The sequence below is a fragment of the Crocuta crocuta genome, unplaced genomic scaffold (assembly GCF_008692635.1).
Source record: "Crocuta crocuta isolate KB4526 unplaced genomic scaffold, BGI_CrCroc_1.0 scaffold235, whole genome shotgun sequence".
NCBI lineage: Eukaryota > Metazoa > Chordata > Mammalia > Carnivora > Hyaenidae > Crocuta > Crocuta crocuta.
In genome coordinates this window covers 9,148,583-9,166,703 of record NW_027531285.1, presented here as the reverse complement: position 1 = coordinate 9,166,703, position 18,121 = coordinate 9,148,583, and the positions used below count along the sequence as shown (strand labels likewise).

Genomic DNA, 18,121 nt, shown 5'->3' with positions numbered 1-18,121 from the left:
TCAGATGGACGAGGAGTATTAAGGATTGGGATGTAAGACTGGGAGATACAAATCAGTTAGCCGAAGCCACGTAAGGGAGGGAGATCGGCTTCAAGGATTGCAATGATATTTAGAATGAAAATGAAGAACGTAATGTGTTTTATTCTTAAATAATTATTAAACTTTGGAAAAGACTGAGAACAATCTAGATAAAATCCAAACCACCTTCAAGAAAAGGTAACCCTCCCCTCCCAGGACTGGTATCATGTTGTGCATATGGTGTGGTTTTCTGATCCTTTTGCGTAACCATCTGAGAGCATTTTTCCCCATAGTATTAATTATTTCTCAAAAACATTCGTCTAACTTAACTATTAAGTTGGCTAGATCATAGGTCATATTTTAACCTTCTTATATGAGGAAGGAGGTAGTGAACCAGCTCAGGGTGGGAGAGGGTTATTTGTAGGGTCCAAATGGTTACAGAGAAGTGCTTTATGTAGAGAGGAGGGAGGCGGCCCCTTTCTGTCTTCCTGGGCAGTTAAAATAAGATGATGCTGGCAGAGTGTGAACACTACTCACCTAACTGACTTAGGCATGTTTCTTCCTCCACAGCAGAACTCATGAAATCGTCCTTTCTAAGGTTAGCTTTTAGGATTGTTAAAACAGGAAAATATGACCTGGGGACCAAATTTATGCCCCTGCATGTTTTAGACAGTCCATGATCTAAGAATATTTTTATCTTTTTAAATGATTATAAAATATCAAATGAAAAATATTATTTTGTGACATATTAAAGTTATATGAAGTTCAAATTTCAGTGTCTTTGAAGTTTTACTGGAATCCAGCCATGCCCATTCATTTGCGTGTGGTCTCTGGCTGTTTTCTGAGGCCACTTCCCTAGAAAAGCGGTGAAGCCCAGTGGTTGCCACGGAGCCTGTCTGGCCTGAAACACCTAAAATATTGACTGTCTGGCCTTTACAGTGAAAATTTGTCCACCCTTGCTCTAGAAGATGAATTTTTATGCTCATACCCACATGTCTTCCTAGACTTTTAAAAGGAATTCCAAGCCTTCAATTATAACTTCCTGACATCGCGATCTCATAGCCACTTGTTACTGAGCATATTTGTTTCAAATAATTAGTCCTCACTAAGAAGAACACTGCAGGCTGGACTAACTTTCCACAGCAGCGCTAACACCTGAGTCTTTGGCCTCACTTCTAACTCACTCAGACCACATATTATCACACAATCAGAATCATTCACTAAGAGAAAAAAAAAAGACTTTTATTAGTTTTTTCATTAAGCTGAGAAAGAAATTTTAAATATTATGTTAACATAAAAGTGATATGATGTTAATGACTTTGCAAAGCACCTTGAGACGTCTTGGATGATAATGAGAACTGAATGTGTACTGGGTAAAACTACGTGACAGCTATTTATTCTAACACGTATTTACACACTGGAAGATAAAATTACCTGGAGATTATATCATTTTCTTTCTCACTCTCTCTGTCTCTCTCTCTGCCACATACATGTACACATACACACACACACACACACACACACACACACACTTTGTGCATGTGCCCCCATACTCAATGGCTGAAATCCACACTGGCGTTCGTTTTTTCTTTTTTTTAATTTTTTAATGTTTTCTTTATTTCTGAGACAGAGAAACAGCGTGAGCAGGGGAGGGTCAGAGAGAGAGTGAGACACAGTATCCGAAGCAGGCTCCAGGCTCTGAGCTAGCTGTCAGCACAGAGCCTGATGCGGGGCTCGAACCCATGAACCGTGTGATCATGACTTGAGCCGAAATCGGACGCTTAACCGACTGAGCCACCCAGGGGCCCCAAACTGGCGGTTCTAAAGACAATAGTGATTGTCACACACACAATAGAGCATGTATTTTCATGAGTCAGTTGAATCAAGAGTTATATGGCAGCTCTTCTTGCCTTATAGACTGTTCATTATTTATGAAACATACGGAGAGCAATGATTTTATGTTTAGCATGTAATAAGCACTTAATAAAAGTTACCTATTACTGTTATTAGTAGTGGAAACTTGATTAACTCGAGTATGTCTCTAGAAAATATTTTGGGGGCCAGCTAATAGAATGCTGTTTGTGACTCTTGGTGGCACAACTGGAGAATATATTAGAGATTAGATTTCAGGCTGTGATGTGTCTCCAGTAAAGTTTTGCTATATGTAAGGCCCGAAATCAATTGTTTTCGTGGCTCATTTAGAGCAACTGAGATAGTAGAGAAATATAATGTGCTTCTCACAGAGTCTTGGCAGAGATTAGTTGTGGGAATCACAGACTGGGGCCCCAGGGTTGAATTTGGCTCAGAGTAGCTTTAATTAGCAAAGTAAGTATTGGAAAAAAGTAAATTTGAGTATTTTTAGACAGGCCATGTACTCTCAGCTTTGCCATTGTCTTCACTATAGCACATTCCCCGACATGGTGCCCGTCTTATCCCTCAAGGCATTTGAATTTGTAACTCTTGATCAGAAACATTGTTGAGGTATCTATCCATTAGAGGGATGTTTTAAGGGACTTGGATCTGCATGCCTGTGTGTATGCATGTATGCATATATAGGTAAAGAATTAGTTTTGGTGCTAGATTCCAGATTTCAAGACCATATAATTAAATAAAGCACCCCAACTAAAAAGAACTTAAAGCAAATTCTGTAGTACAATTCTCTGTGTCTGGTAGTGAAAAAATTCCCACCTGTCCTTTTTTTTTTTTTATATATAATTTAGTCTTCTTGCTATTTATTATGTTCAACGGTAAAAGTCGAACAGCATCAGCTCACAGAAGCCTGGCTCGGCTCTGAAAATATGTGCATCCTTGGGTTACATGAATTTGCTCTTCTGATCTGAGGGTACTATACTGCCCCTTAGGGAAAGAACAGAATGCTTTCCTGTCCAGAGAATTTTGAACACTGCCCAGAGTAAATGAATGTCCTCTGGCTGAATGATGAGGCTCAGACTTATATGTAGACACCTGTCCATTAAATAATTGTTAGACACAGTCCTTTTCTCTTCAGTGGCCCTGGGTAGGTCTGATTTCTTTTCCAATCATATATTGTGGGATATTCTGAGAAAATGACTTGGTTATCTTGGAGTTGCTAATGGTAAAGGAAGAAAATGTTAGATAGAGTCCGACAAGGTACTAAGGTTAGAAAGAGAATTTTTAAGAGTTTACATAATGGTTTCTGTTGCCAGAAACCATGGAAAGAAATAGTACTCAAGAGGGGAAGGAAGCTGTAAAAATGAAATATGGACTATGGCCCTGGGAGGGCAATCCAGGAACACATCTGCTCTTTGTGGGGACATGGTCCCTTTAAGACAAGGACGTTCCTGACCAAAAGTCAATTGGTGCCACTTGCGTCTGTGGGCAGACTTGAACTTTTGTTTCTAACCTCGGTTCAGCACCTACCCAGTTGCCCTCAGGTCTCTCACTTCAGTCGGGCCTGTTGGAAACTCATCTGTCTGTTCTTTAGTCTGCCTGTCATGCCTTTGCTGTCTGGTCTCCTTTTTCTCTGTCCTGTATTGCACAAAACCAACTTTGGATCACATACTGTGCAAAATTTTGAGGTAGATAAAAAGATCGCAACTTTTACTTTTTTTTTTTTTTTGAGGTTTATAGTGAAAGAGAGAGCCAGATGTAGGTACCAAAATAGAGATAAATGCAAAGAGCTAAGGGAAAATGAAGGAAGACTCTGTCCCTATTATTTACATAGCACTATATAGTCACAAACATTATCTCACTTAATCTCTCCGTTATCCTGTGATGCAGGCAGTATTCTCGCGACAACGACAACGAGAGGAGAACAAAGCTTAGAGGTGAAAGGAGAGACAATATGTGAAAGATTAAAAAGCTCAGAATGCAGTAAGATTGGCGGGGGAAGGGGACGCTAAAAAACCCCAAAAAGTTTCTCTTCTGTGGCTGGAACAAAAGGGAAAACAAATAGGCCCAATTACAGGAGCATTTAATGTTAAAATGATAGAAAATAGAAATTACTACAGAAGCGGGTCCTATTTGGTTTCTGTGTTCTATAAAAAGAATATAAAATCCATTGACTGTCAAATTCCCTGGAAAGACACTAAAAGACACCATTGAGAAAACAAAGCAGTAAGAGAAACAACCTTTTTGAAAGAAAGAGGGCAAAAGTGGGATATTTATGAGGTTTTTAGGGGTATGATTTAAAGTCTTTTCAGTATGGGGACCTGACTGGGATTGAGCAAAATTCACAATGTGACTGTTTAGGATTAACAAGGTGGATTTTAAAGGATAAACAATCACGCAGTGAGTCTGGTTGGGAGGCCTATTGTCTGGGGAAGGGGCTATTAACTCTGAGGAGGGTAGTAGAGTTTTTCATTGTTTGGAGAAATGGATTTTCAGAATGTTCCTGAAACAAAAACAATGCAACGTTATTTTCTTGGAAAACTTCCCTGAAAAATTTTCATGGAATATTAAAGTCCTATGAATGCAGACAGGTGAAAAGTAAAGTCATGGTAATATAAACAGTGTTGCAGATGGTTTTCATTCTCTGCAGGGAGAACCTGGAAGTGATGGGGGACACCCACAGTGTGGCCTAAGGCAAAGCTCTGTCAGGCTGTCCCTGTGTGGAGTTGTTTGGAGCCCAGGCAGAGTGGGTTGCTGCAGCGGTGGGAAGAATGGGGGCTGTAAGAAAAAGGCTTCTGAAATGGTGCACAATACAGTAGGATTATTTAGGAGAGAGACTCTCTTCATTGACTTTCTTATCCCGTACCCAACATAAAATGCCTATGTTTGAGAATATTTCTGAATTTTTGCTTATGATGCTGGAATTTATTTTATTTTCATTAAAAAACCACATTTATTTATTTATTTTAAGAGAGAGAGAGACAGAGAGAGAGACAGAGAGAAAGCAAGTGAAATGGGGAAGGGCAGAGATTGAGAGAGAGAATCCCAAGCAGGTTCCGTGCTTTCAGCACAGAGGCCCCCATTCAGAGGTTTGATCCTGTGAGCCCTGCCTCACGAACCATGAGATCATGACCTGAACCAAAGTCAAAAGTTGGACACTCAACCGTCTGAGCTACCCAGGTGCCCCATGGCATTTATTTTAATTTGGAGCAAAATTTATCCCACAATTAGAAATAAAAGTTGGAATTGTAAGTTGATATGTAAGGATACAATGACCCACATTTATCACACTGAAGAGTAATCAAGCAATTGTGGTACAATTATCTAATAGCTGATCTTTTCCTGATCTGACAGAAAGAAAGGGAAGTTAAAAGGCATGGGCATTGGAAAGTGGGAGAAAGATTTACTGATGAGAACACAGGGTAGAAAAGGGAGCTGGAATTCCTTCAGCAAATATTGAACACTCTGTATTTGCTAGGCACTCTCCTAGGAGCTGGTATAGAACAGGTTATGAAACAGACTACATCTCTGTGCTCTGGAGCCCACGTTGGAGGAAGGAACAGACATTAAGCAAGCAATCATAAGAAAAATATGTCAATGAGGACAAGTCCAGCAAAGAAATATAAAGGAGGATAGGTATTATGGAAGGTGTTATTTAAAATAATTGAACAAGGGATCTTCTAAAATAAGGTTTTATTATTTTATTTTTTATTTTATTATTATATATAAATATGTATTTATATATACAAATGATATAAATATATTATAATTTATTATGTAAATAATAATTATTATAAAACTTATTTATTAAATAAGTTTTAATAGAGATACAAAGCGATTGAAGGGGGATGACATGCCAAAGACTGGACAAAGAAGCTTCTCCACAGAAAGTATGGCGTGTGCAAAGGCCCTGAGCCAGGTGCATGCTTATCATATTCAGGGAACAAGAAGGCCAATGTTTCTGGAACAGAGTGAAGTAGGAAGAAAATGGAGGAGATGAATCCAAGAATGGCCTTGGATGGATTGAAAAAGGACAGATTGTTTTTTTTCTAGACTGACGTTTTTAAAGAATAATCCCTGTTTACTTCATTTGAGCATAAGTACATAGAAGGTAGCAGATATACACTCCCAGTTTAATGAGGCATCACCCTGAAGCACTGTGTGCACCTTTGCTTGTAGTATTTCCTGAAGCCCTGCCTCATACCTTCCATGCTCCATAGGTGACAGAAACTTTTACTTCAGAGAGAAAAGAGTCCAACATGACTCTCACCCACTACCTATGACTCAATTGTATCTGCTTTCATCAATACATGACCTCCATTTTTATTCCTTAAGGCAAGATTTGTCCTTCATCCTGCCCTTGTGAGCTCAGGGTCCCATCTTCTGAGCGTTCTTGTTTATAAATCATCTACTTCCTCTCTTTATTGTCAACTTCCCCTCTTCCATTTGTTATTTGTCATCAGCTTTTAGAAAGACTCAGGTCTTGCCCATCTCAAAACAACTCCCCATTAACCTGCTGACAAATTCTAGCTCTTGCCAATGTCTTTCTTCTCTTTCATGGCCCACATCTCCGTCATGACTTGACTCATGCTCTGTGGTTTTTCCATCACTTTCATTCTGCAGCCCCCTAAAGTCATGACTTCATACCATTTCTCCACAAAACCCCCTTCTCTCAGTTCAGCAGTGACTTACTCTTTGCCCAAACCGGCTCACACCTTTCAGTTTTCATTCTATGCAAATTCTCTAAAGTCCCCTTTTTTAAATGTTTGTTTATTTTTGAGGGACAGAGAAAGCTCAAGTAGGGGAGGGGAAGTGAGAGAGGGGGGACAGAGGATCTGAAGCGAGCTCTGTACTGACAGCAGTGAGCCTGATGCGGAGCTTGAACTTGCCAACGAAGATATCATGACCTGAGCTGAAGTCAGACATTCAACCGACTGAGCCACCCAGATGCCCCCTTCTCAAATTCCTTTTAACAGTTCTTTCCTCTTCTGTGGCTACTTCTTGGTTTCCTTTGTTCTTTTCCAAATGCCTAAATGTGTTTATTCCATAAGACTGAGCTTCCCAACCAGCATAAAAGAGTGATCCCCTTAGTTCTTGCTTTGACCATAGCCCCCAGGCTATTTGCCTGCAGACCTGAGCTGTCTTGTCTGTTGACCCCACTGGGATGCCCAAATACCTATTTGTACTGACATGAAAAAATGCATGGGAAGTACTGCCCTGGGAGTCTATCCTCAGCCCTCCAGATCTGATACTCTTAGTGATCTCATTCACACAACTACCCCCTATGGGGAGATGAATTCTAAATCTATCTCTGGCATTTCTCTGTTGAATTCTAGACCAGTATAATCAAACCAAACATCACATCTTGGATTATCCTCAAATTAACATGTTCAGTATTAAACCTTTTATCCCCAGTGCTGTTCTTTTCAGTGAATGATGTCACCAACTATCTCCAAATGTGAGTGATTCTCAGTCCAATTGCATTACTCACACATCAAATCAGCCATCACATCTTCTTGATTTGGGTTTTGTTCTATCATATCTAGTCTTTTCTGTCTTCACTCTGATGCCACTTTAGTTCAAGTCTTTATAATTCTTTACCAAAACTATTGTGGTAGACCTTATTGTTCAAAGTATTTACAGCTCTTCCCCAAAGTATTTCAGTTCCCTTTCCTGTGATGAGCCTTCTTTTGGGAGAGTTCTACAGTCTTCCCTCAGTGAATTCAGATGGTGTGGTCTAGGGTTTGCTTTGGCTAAGGAAATGTGAATAGAGTTAGCCAGACAGCAAAGTTTGAGGGCACAGCCTTGAGACTGCCAACTCTACTCAAGGCTTCTATCACCAACTACAAGGAGGTAGGGTCCAACTACAATGGAGGGAAAATCCAGATAAGGCCACCCTCACTTCTGACACCAAATGCAAGTTTAGGGGTTCCTCAAACCACTTTCAGGTTTGATATTTGTGGAAAGACTCAAAGAACTCACTGAAAGCTATTGTACTCATGGTTACAGTTTATTATAGGAAAAATATACAGATGAAAGATTAGCCAAGAAAAGATATGCATAAAGCAAGGTCTAGGAGGGTTCCAAATGTAAAGTGTCCATTATACTCAGGACATGTCACCCTCCCAGCATTAATGTGAGACAATATACCTGGAGAATTGCCAACCAGGAAAGTGTACCTGAGCTTTGAGTTCAGAGTTTTCACTGGGCCTCCATTATATCAGCATGTTTAATTGATTGCCCATGTTATTGACCCAAAATACTTATATCTCTGGGCAAGGGCAAATTCTTTACTACATAGAAGTGAATTGGATCACTGCTGAGAAGCAGCTTTAAACACCAGGGTAAGATTTGCTGTTTCCTTCCCCCTACCATCTGACTAACAATGTTGCAGGTAAGTAAGTCTGGGTCTAGAGTGAAGATGGCAAGGAGCTGAGTTGCAGCTGGCCCAACATGGCTGGGTGACATGAGCAAGACATAAGTCTTGGTGTTTGTAAGCACTTAAGATTTGGGAATTGTTTGTTACCACAGCATTACTTGTAGCATGGAATCATCTCATGGATGAAGCAATTGGCATCTGTCACTTGCTTTTTTTTTTTTTTTTTTCCACTTTGATCTCTTGGACCTGCTTGAGCCCAGGCATCATGAAAATCTGTGTTTCCAGTCTCTGGTGGCAAACAGGCCAAGAATCACAGATTTCTCTCTCTCTCTCTTTCTCTCTTTTTTCGTTTTACAGAGAAACAGTGTGCCAGTGGGGGAGAGAAGCAGAGGGAAAGAGCAAGAGAATCTAAGCAGGCTCAATGCTCAGCATGGATCCTGATGTAGGGCTCAATCCCATGATTCTGGGATCATGGCCTGAGCTGAGATCAAAAGACTCATGCTCAACTGACTGAGCCACTCAGGCGCCCTCAGAGAGCCCAGATTTTTATCAGGCCAGGCTAGATTTCTGCTCACTTTATTCCAGCTCCTCCAGTTAGTCACAGGCTATTTAAGTCAGGGGAAGATAGGACCCAGTTTTCAGGGATGGAGGAGAGAAGCCTTGCAACATTCTCCAATCCAGCTTTTTGAAACTATAAAGTTGATCAGGGATTTTGATTCTCCTCTGGCTGCTATTGTCTGCTCTCAATAGATTAAGAACCCAGAAGGGGAAAATTGGTTGCTCAGACACCCCCAACCCTAGGTACCAGTAAAGGCTAACTCTGCTGACTTCAGTACTTGCTGGAGGTCAGGACTGGAACTGGTAGGAATTGGTAGTTCAAGTCGATCCCATTGGTAGTCCATCTGTAACATGAAAGACTATTCCCAGAACAGAAAATGGACAACAGTCTACTTGCTCCGAAGGCAGACAGGAAGGAGCTGATGGGGTGTTCCAGGAAGAAATAGACATTTTAGTGTAATCACTTTGGGTCGCCTTCTAGGGTAGAATCAACTAGTGGTGAGGCAGTTGGCATTTTCAGTGAGTCTGAGGCTGTCAAATGCACAAGCAGGAAAACCAGAAAGAGGCTGAATGGCTGGTCACAGTGCAGCCCGTCAAGAGGGCGAGAGAGTCTCTGCAAGAGGAGCTGGAGTGGTGGGAGGCTCTGAAGAGGAGGCCAAGAATCTATATTTGATCTGGGAGGTAAAAGGACAAAGTGGTTGAAGCAGTTCACATAAGAATTAATTTCCAGGGAAACAGGATACTTAGCAAATTGTCTCTTTTCCTGAATTGACAGATATGATAGGAACTATAGTAATACATCTCAAAGGATGAGCAGTTTATTCCCAGGGGTACTTTATTTACTGAAAAGTAAATCTCACTGAGAACCCGGCTGGAAATATCTTTTCATTTACTATGCTCTTCGCCTGCCTTGCCTTTAATAGAAAACAAGCCAAGAATGTTCTCAAATAAAACTAAAGACCATACGGCCACTAGTGAGTTCCAGAGGAACATTTATAACAATAATTGCAGACAGAGGATCATTCTTTCAGAGACTGCAGTTCCCAGGCCCCCTCACTGAAATGGAATAGAGCAATACTGTGCAACCCTGGGGCCGATGCTTCCTATAAAGCTCAGAGACAGTCACCTGGGACTCAAGGGGAAAGAAAATGTGAACAGAAAGAAAATATCCAAGAGAAAGATTTTTTTAAAAGATAGGATGACCTTACAGGAAGTATGTTGAGCTATTCATTAACTCATGAAGAGCTACAACTTGCTCCTTTACTCTCTCTTCTTTTTCTTCTTCTTCAGCCTCCAACCTTCTCCTACATCTGTTTCCCCAATCCCAGTAACCTCAGTAGCAATCCCTGGAGGAGACTAAAATTAGGACAGCTTTTAGAAGCACTGATAAAATTTGGAAAACTAGTAGGGTAATGACAATGACAAAGGCAGAACAACCATAACGAAATAAACACATATGTAAAGTAGCTGTCTTCTCTTCACGTGGTAATCTTCATCAATATGTTTGAGACTTGGCAGAGAAAGTATACATTTCCTTTTTTCTGTCTTTCTTTTCTTTCCTTTTCTTTTCTTTTCTTTCTTTCTTTTCTTTCTTTCTTTCTTTCTTTCTTTCTTTCTTTCTTTCTTTCTTTCTTTCTTTCTTTCTTTCCTTCTTTCCTTCTTTCTTTTATTTATTTATTTTTACTGAAAGGCAGAGAGAACAGCTCCCGAGGTGGTTGTGGTGGGTTTGAAGCCATCATATGGAGCACATGCCTCAAAATATTGCCTCTCCATCTTTATTCTTGGAATCTGAAAGCCACTTTTCATGCCATTAAAATTATTTCTTGGGAGCCTGCTGAAGACATACATCTTTACTAAGCCAAGCCATGGGGCCATGGCATTATCTGGAGGGAGTGAATACATGTGTTCAGTACAATGCTGTCAGAATACTTCTTTCTCCTCTTCAATCATCTCTGTGAGGAGAGCAGCCTGGGGGGAGTGGGGCCTAGGCTGGGTAGATTTTGATGGGTAAGCTGAGGTCTGGAGTATAGATGGACTTCGGTCAGGATGTGGTGAAGATGATGGAAGGTGCTGGTCAAGCACAGGGTTGCGTGAGTGTTCTACATGTGCATGCATGTGTGTAGGGGGAATATAGACAGGTGACACCGAGTGATAGATGAAAAGGGGAGAGTTTGTAAGACAGAGATTTCAAAATTTCTTATTTCTTGATCATGCCATGTTAATTTATGAACTTTATCTCTAGTGGTTCCCGTAGGGTGGTGTGTGTGTGTGTGTGTGCGCGTGTGTGTGTTTTCAAGAAAAATGGATCAGGTATCAGGTGGTGGAATTCACATACACATATCCTTCTGCCCCCAAATAGAGTTCCCTTATTATCATTTTATATTAGTAAAGTCTCTTAGTTACAATTAGTGCACTGATACTGATACATTATTAACTAAAGTCCATGGTTCATATTAAGTTTCATTCTTTGTTTTGTGTAGTCCTGTGGATTTTGACAAATGCCTAATGTCATGTATTTGCCATCATAGTATCGTACAGAATAGTTTTACTGTCTCAAAAACCCCTGTGCTTCACCTGCTATTTCCTCCTGCAAGATTCATTCTTTACTTCAATATAATGATGAATGGAATAGTTAATTAAATGTACACACATGCACATAATATATGAATATGTAAGTATATAAGTGTACATGTGTGTATACCCTCATACACATGTGCAATCTTGTATTTAAGCTATGTAGTTTCTTTATTCTATCTTCAATAAAATAAGAAGGCACATATATGCAAAACCTTTATGTTTCTATCTTGTGCTTGAGGTATTTTCTATAACGGGACCATCATCTATCATTAAATCCACAGAAGGTCAAACTTCTCACCTGACACCAGCATCATGATCCTTAAGATGTCCTTGTAGAGGCTCGGTGTCATGGCAACCAGTTTTATATATCAGGATGCAGTGCTGCTGAACTACTCTTAATAAATCAGGCATAATTGGCATATATGCACTATAATTAATTAAAAGTTATTCAAGTGGAATGATTTTATATCGTGCAACATTAAGTCATTAAATTTACTTGTCCTGATCTTCCTTCAGGGTTGGTATTCTTGTTTAGCTTAAAAAAAAACCTTACATTTTTAGTATCAGGTTCTTTAAAAAGTAGCTATTTACGGATACTATATTGTAAAATAGACCAACGCATTATTTATTTATTTATTTTGATATGTTAATATTAAATTCTGGCGGGTTTTGGTCAGAGAAGAAAGAGGTATAAGACTTTCTCTCCATTCTTTAATAGACTGATACAGTCTGCAAGGCACCTCTGTGTGGTCAGGCATGGTGCTTGTTAGCCCTGTGGTAGATAACTACTGCCTGGGCTAGATTGCATGTTTGCCAGAAATGGTTAGCTCACATGCCACACCCTTAGGTTATCTTCTTGGTGTGCTCCAAATCTGGGATGAAGCCAAAAAAAAAAAAAACCCAGTTGTTCAAAGCCTGAGGGCAAGGAGGAATTTAGGAAGGGCAAATGGCATCACACCTTGCTACTCAAAGAGTAATTAGAGGGCCAGCAGATCATCTGGGAACTTGTTAGAAATGCAGAGCTTCCAGTCCCAATCCAGATAGACTGAATCAGGATCTGCTTTTGATGGTGATCTCCAGATGTCTCACATGCACAACAAAGTGTGAGAAGCACTGGCCGAGTGGTCCAGAACATGCACTCTGGAGTAGGAAAGCCATGAGCTTGAATTGCAGCTCTACTACTTTTTAGTGGTAGGGATTAGACACATTTCTCAGTTTGGGTTTCCTGATCCTTTATTGTGGGAATCACAGTGTATTTACCTCTTTGGAGCATAATGATAGAATAGGTATAAAGTGTAAGGACAGTGCCTCTGATACAGTGGTGCATGTGCTAGCTGTGATCAAAACTGGTTGGAGAGTCAGTGTGACTAAAGAATGCCAATGTAAGTGACAGAGAAAGAGCCTGAGCTTGGAAATGTGAAAGTGAGTCTGAGTCAAAATCAGTAAAAAATGGTGAGCAACTTAGAATTTGGGAGATGCCAAAGGAGAGAGGAGACAGTCTAACCCAGTTTCCTCCGTGAGTTATAGGGCCAGATCTACCTTACAAGTACATTTCGGCTTCCCTAGTATTTCAGATCATCTCAGCTATTCAGTAATCCAGTGTCCTTGCCTCAGTGGTTCTCACAAATTAAGAAGAAGGTAAATGAGCAGATGAGAAAGGAAGCATCCCACATTAGAATCACAAGAGATCAAGTTTGGAAGGAACCTGAAAGGTGATCTAGTGTGATTGTCTATTTCATGTTTTGGTTCCCACCAAGTTGTTGCTCAGTCTATGGATGAAATTGCTCTGTGACTGAAAACCCACCAGCTCCACTGACTCAACTGTAACAAGGCCACTGTTTGTGGGCAGAAAAGTGTTTTACAAGTCAGTGGACTCAGATATGTAGCATCCAATATACAGACAAAACAACTAGAGAATTTCAAACAAGTTACCTGTTTGCAACCACACTCATTGAAGCATCTACTATATTCTAGGCATCAGGCGAGGTGTTTGAGATAAAAATATGAATAACACATAGAGCCCATAGGTTTTCTGAGTTCATAGTCTGGATAAGTGACAGACATGTAAACAATAAGTATAGTGCAATAAAGGCAATGATAGAAGAATGAATGAGTGGGTCAGGTCACAGAGCAAAGGACCACCCATTCTGTTGGAGCATGTTGGGGATTTGTTAAGATGATGATTTTTGATATGGGTCTTTATTATAGACCTTTAGTGTTTGCTGAATGAATACATGGGTATATGAATTGTATGCATATGTGTGTGTGTGCACACACGTGTGCTTCAGAATTAGGCAGGTGCTCTTGAAAGGAACATAGCAAATGTGTACTTGCAGTCCTAAGATTGGCTCCTACTCCATTCCTTCTTTGCTAGGTGATGTTGGAAATATTTCTTATCCTGAACCTCAAGTCTAAGCAGTTCTTAGTGTTTTCTAATAAATAATACTGCTCTTCAAAGTCCTCTTTATTTATTTTAAAAAGTATTTATTTATTTATTTATTTATTTATTTATTTATTTATTTTTCAAGTTTTTATTTAAACCTAGTTAGTTAACATATACTGATTTTTAGAAGTAGAATTTAGTGATTCATCACTTACATATAACAAACACCCAGTGCTCATGACAAGTGCCCTCCTTAATCCCATTTAGCCCATCCTCCACCTACTCCCCTCCATCAACCCTTTGTTTTCTATAGTTAAGAGTCTCTTATGGTTTGCATCCCTCTCTGTTTTCATCTTATTTTTCTTTCCCTTCCCCATGTTAGTCTGTTTTGTTTCTTAAATTCCACATTCTAAATAAAATCATATATTTGTCTTTCTTTGACTTATTTCAGTTAGCATAATAACTTTAGTTCCATACACATCATTGCAAATGGCAAGATTTCATTCTTTTTGATGACTGACTAATATTTCATTGCATATATACACATCACATCTTCTTTATCCATTCATCAGTTGATGGACATTTAAGCTCTTTTCATAACTGTTGATAATATTGCTATAAACATCAGGGAACATCCCTTCAAATCAGTATTTTTGTAACCTTTGGGTAAATACCTAGTAGTGCAATTTCTGGGTCATAGGATAGTTCTATTTTTAATTTTTGATATTGTTTTCCAGAGTGGCTACACCAGTTTGCATTCCCACCAATAGTGTAAGGGAGTCCCCCTTTCTCAATATCCTTGCCAATATCTCTTGTTTCCTGTGTTTTTAGTTTTAGCCATTATGACAGGTAGGGGGTGATATCTCATCGTAGTTTTGATTTGTAGTTCCCTGGTGATAAGTGCTGTTGAGCATCTTTTCATGTGTCTGTTAGCCATTTATATGTCTTCTTTGGAAAAATGCCTATTCATGTCTTCTGTCCATTTCTTCACTATTATTTCTTTTTTGGGTGTTGAGTTTGATCAGTTCTTTGTTGATTTTGGATAATAACCCTTTATGAGGTATGTCATTTGTAAATATCCTCTCTCATTCTGTGGGTTGCCTTTTAGTTCTGTTGTTTCCCTTGCTGTGCAGAAGCTTTTTATCTTGATGAAGTCCCAATAGTTCACTTTTGCTTTTGTTTCCCTTGCCTCTGGAGATGTGTCTAGTAAGAAGTTGCCCCAGCCGATGTCAAAGAGGTTGCTGCATGTGTTCTCCTCTAGGAATCTGATGATTTCTTGTCTCACATTCAGATTTCTCATCCATTTTGAGTTCATTTTTGCGTGTGGTGTAAGAAAGTGGTCCAGTTTCATTCTTCTGCATGTTGTTGTCCAGTTTTCCCAGCACCATTTGCTGAAGAGACTGTCGTTTTTTTCCATTGGACATTCTTTCCTGCTTTGTTGAAGATTAGTTGACCACATAATTATGGGTACATTTCTGTGTTTTTGGTTCCATTGATCTATGTGCCTGTTTTTGTGCCAGTACCGCACTGTCTTGATCACTGCAAGTTTGTAATATAGTTTGAAATCCAGAATTGTGATGTCTCCAGCTTTGCATTCCCTGTCAAAATACCACCAGCATTTCCCACAGAGCTAGGACAAACATTCCTAAAATGTGTATGGAACCACAAAAGACCCTGAATAGCCAGAGCAGTTTTGAAAAAGAAAAGTAAAGCTGGAGGCATCGAAATATAAAGTTCTCTTTAAACCTATATAATGTGTGATAATAGAGATTTAGAAAACATAAATAAGGCTATGATTAGACACATAAACTCACTCTTCATTTTATAGGAGGATTTATTTTCAGAATGTTTGTATTTTCTCTTCAGTGCATTTTAATTGTAATTTGACTTACTTTTTTATGTAATGTTTTGCTTTTTAAAGCAATGTGTATCTCCATTTACTCTTGATTATAATATAAATATTTGAAATAACAGAGAAAAATAATTTGTGTTTGTAATGTATGAATCATGGAAGCAATTGGAAAAAAATGTACTGAATTTTAAAAATTCTAAGGGTATCCCTTCTGTTAAACCATTCATCCATCCACCCAACCCAGTAACCCATTCACTATTTCAAGTCAAGAGTTATTATTTTTTCCTAAAGTTATACTGATATTGAGTACAACAAACTTAAAAATTAATCTTGAGTATTGAAAATTCTAAGATATTGTCTAGTTGTTTCTCCACTTTTCTCAAAAATAAATTTGGATTGCCCATATACTTATACTTGCGGTAAACCATCAGATAACACAACAGATTATTTCTTTTTGGTTCATTTTCAGGTATAAATCTGAATTTTAGTGTTTGCCTGAAATGAGTGTTACTCTCCAAATATTTCAAACCTCTTTCAAATAAATTATTCTTGTATGCCTACTACTCGGACCTCAAATATTTTGTAACCCATTTGATACATTTCACCGTATTTACCTAAGAAAAACTTCTAAACATCTGAACCACTTATAAGGATGTCTGGCTTTTTGGACATCAACTTGGTACAAAACAACAGTTTGTTACAAAAGATGTAAGTGAATTAGAAATGGATAATATTTCTGTGAATAAATATAGTTAAAGGTTTAAAAGCTTGCAGTAAAATATGCACTAAAACCAAATGGCTGAACAGTTGGCCTAGGAGTTATAACTAACCTTAAATAGGTTAGGATTCCCTTCCAAGTCAATCTCAAAGTGTTTGGTGGGTTACGCATATCTGTTTAGCCACATATTCAGTCAGTGTTTGTGACTAACTGGAACTGTCAGACAGAGTTAGAGTACCTGACACACACGTGAAAGAAAGTGTGCTTTAAGCCACCTCATCATAGCTTCGACATACCAACCATGACAGTTAGGAATCACTTTAATTTTTCTGCTATAAATGTACACTTGTTGCATCCAGTAACTGCTTTCATTGAATCTATAGGATAGGCGTTATTGGGTCACATCCAGCGTTTGCTCAATTATGAACCAACAAACTAAATTCAGAAGTAGGTCTGATGTTTGAGATCCAGAAGAGGGCAGTAGGACACAGTGATTAAATCCCACTCCACCAGTCACTACAACAATGGTTGCTAACAACTACTCAGTGTTAGATCTAACACTTACCTTCCCTTTGGCATACCATGAGCATGATGTAGCTAAGAAAAGAAACTAACCCTTCTGCATCCCTACTATATGTCAAGCACTAACTAGGTATTGTTCATATGTCATAACAGTCTTGAGAGGTAGCTGCCATATTATTACCATTTGTATTAATGAGAAAATCAATGCTCAGAGAGCTTAAGCAAGTTGCCTGAGGTCACACAACAAGTAATAGAACCAAAATGAAAGTCCAGATCTGACTGCATAGGTTCTGTTCAACCCTATTAGAATTTGATTACTGACACCATTATTTATAAACTTAACGACCTTGGTCAGGCAAGTAATTAAACTGTTTAGAGCTTCCTTTCCTTTCCTTTCCTTTCCTCTCCCCTCCTCTCCTCTCCTCTCCTCTCCTCTCCTTTCCTTTCCTTTCCTTCTTTGTTTTCTTTCTTTTGTTCTTTCTTTCTTTCTTGTACACATAATGCACATGAACAAGTGGGGGAGGGGCAGAGGGAAAGAGAGACTGAGAGTCTTAAGCAGGCTTCTTTCTACTCAGCATGGTGCTGGGCATGCAGTTCAATCTCCATGGCCATAAGATCATAACCTGAACCCAAGTCAAGAGCTGGATACTTAACTGACTGAGCCACCAGGTGCCCCATAATTTTTTAAAGTAGAATAAAAAATTATAGAAAATTAAATCTAGAAGGGAAACAAGAGCCTATCGAACACTTCCAGATGATGAAAAGGCCCAGAGTGTTTCAGTGACTTGGAGACTATCAGAAAGCTTGATAGTGATGGATACTAGAACTCAGGATTGACAACTTTTTTTCAGCTTTATTCTCTCTTCTCTCTGTGTCATTTGCTAGAGATATAGACACATGGAGATTTTCATGATGCTGCTGCTGATGAGGGTGAAGATAACAATAAATATGCCTGAAGAAATTATAGAAGTTATTTTATTTTATAAGGAATTTATTTCATTAGGAAGTTCTGCTTCCCTGGCTCTGTTCATGAGGGAGGCCACTATAAGGCTAAGACTGAGTGAGATTTGCCCAAGACTGCTGATTGATAGGAGGGTGGGAAGGGCACAATTAAGATACTCTTCAAAGGGGAAATGTGAAAATGTGGAGCCCAATCAATATGAATGTTAGATTTATTTGTTTCAATCAGTTTTACTGGTTTTTTCAAATCTATGGTGGAGAATCTGACTACTTGGAAACAGTAGA

The 18,121-nt window shown here is 39.1% G+C and overlaps 1 long non-coding RNA gene across 1 annotated transcript in view; it reads left to right on the top strand.

The window, feature by feature from the left end:
* LOC144237576 (uncharacterized) overlaps positions 1–18,121 on the top strand; it is a 72,108-nt gene that overhangs the window by 21,453 nt on the left and 32,534 nt on the right. The gene's annotated exons all lie outside the window — the stretch shown is intronic.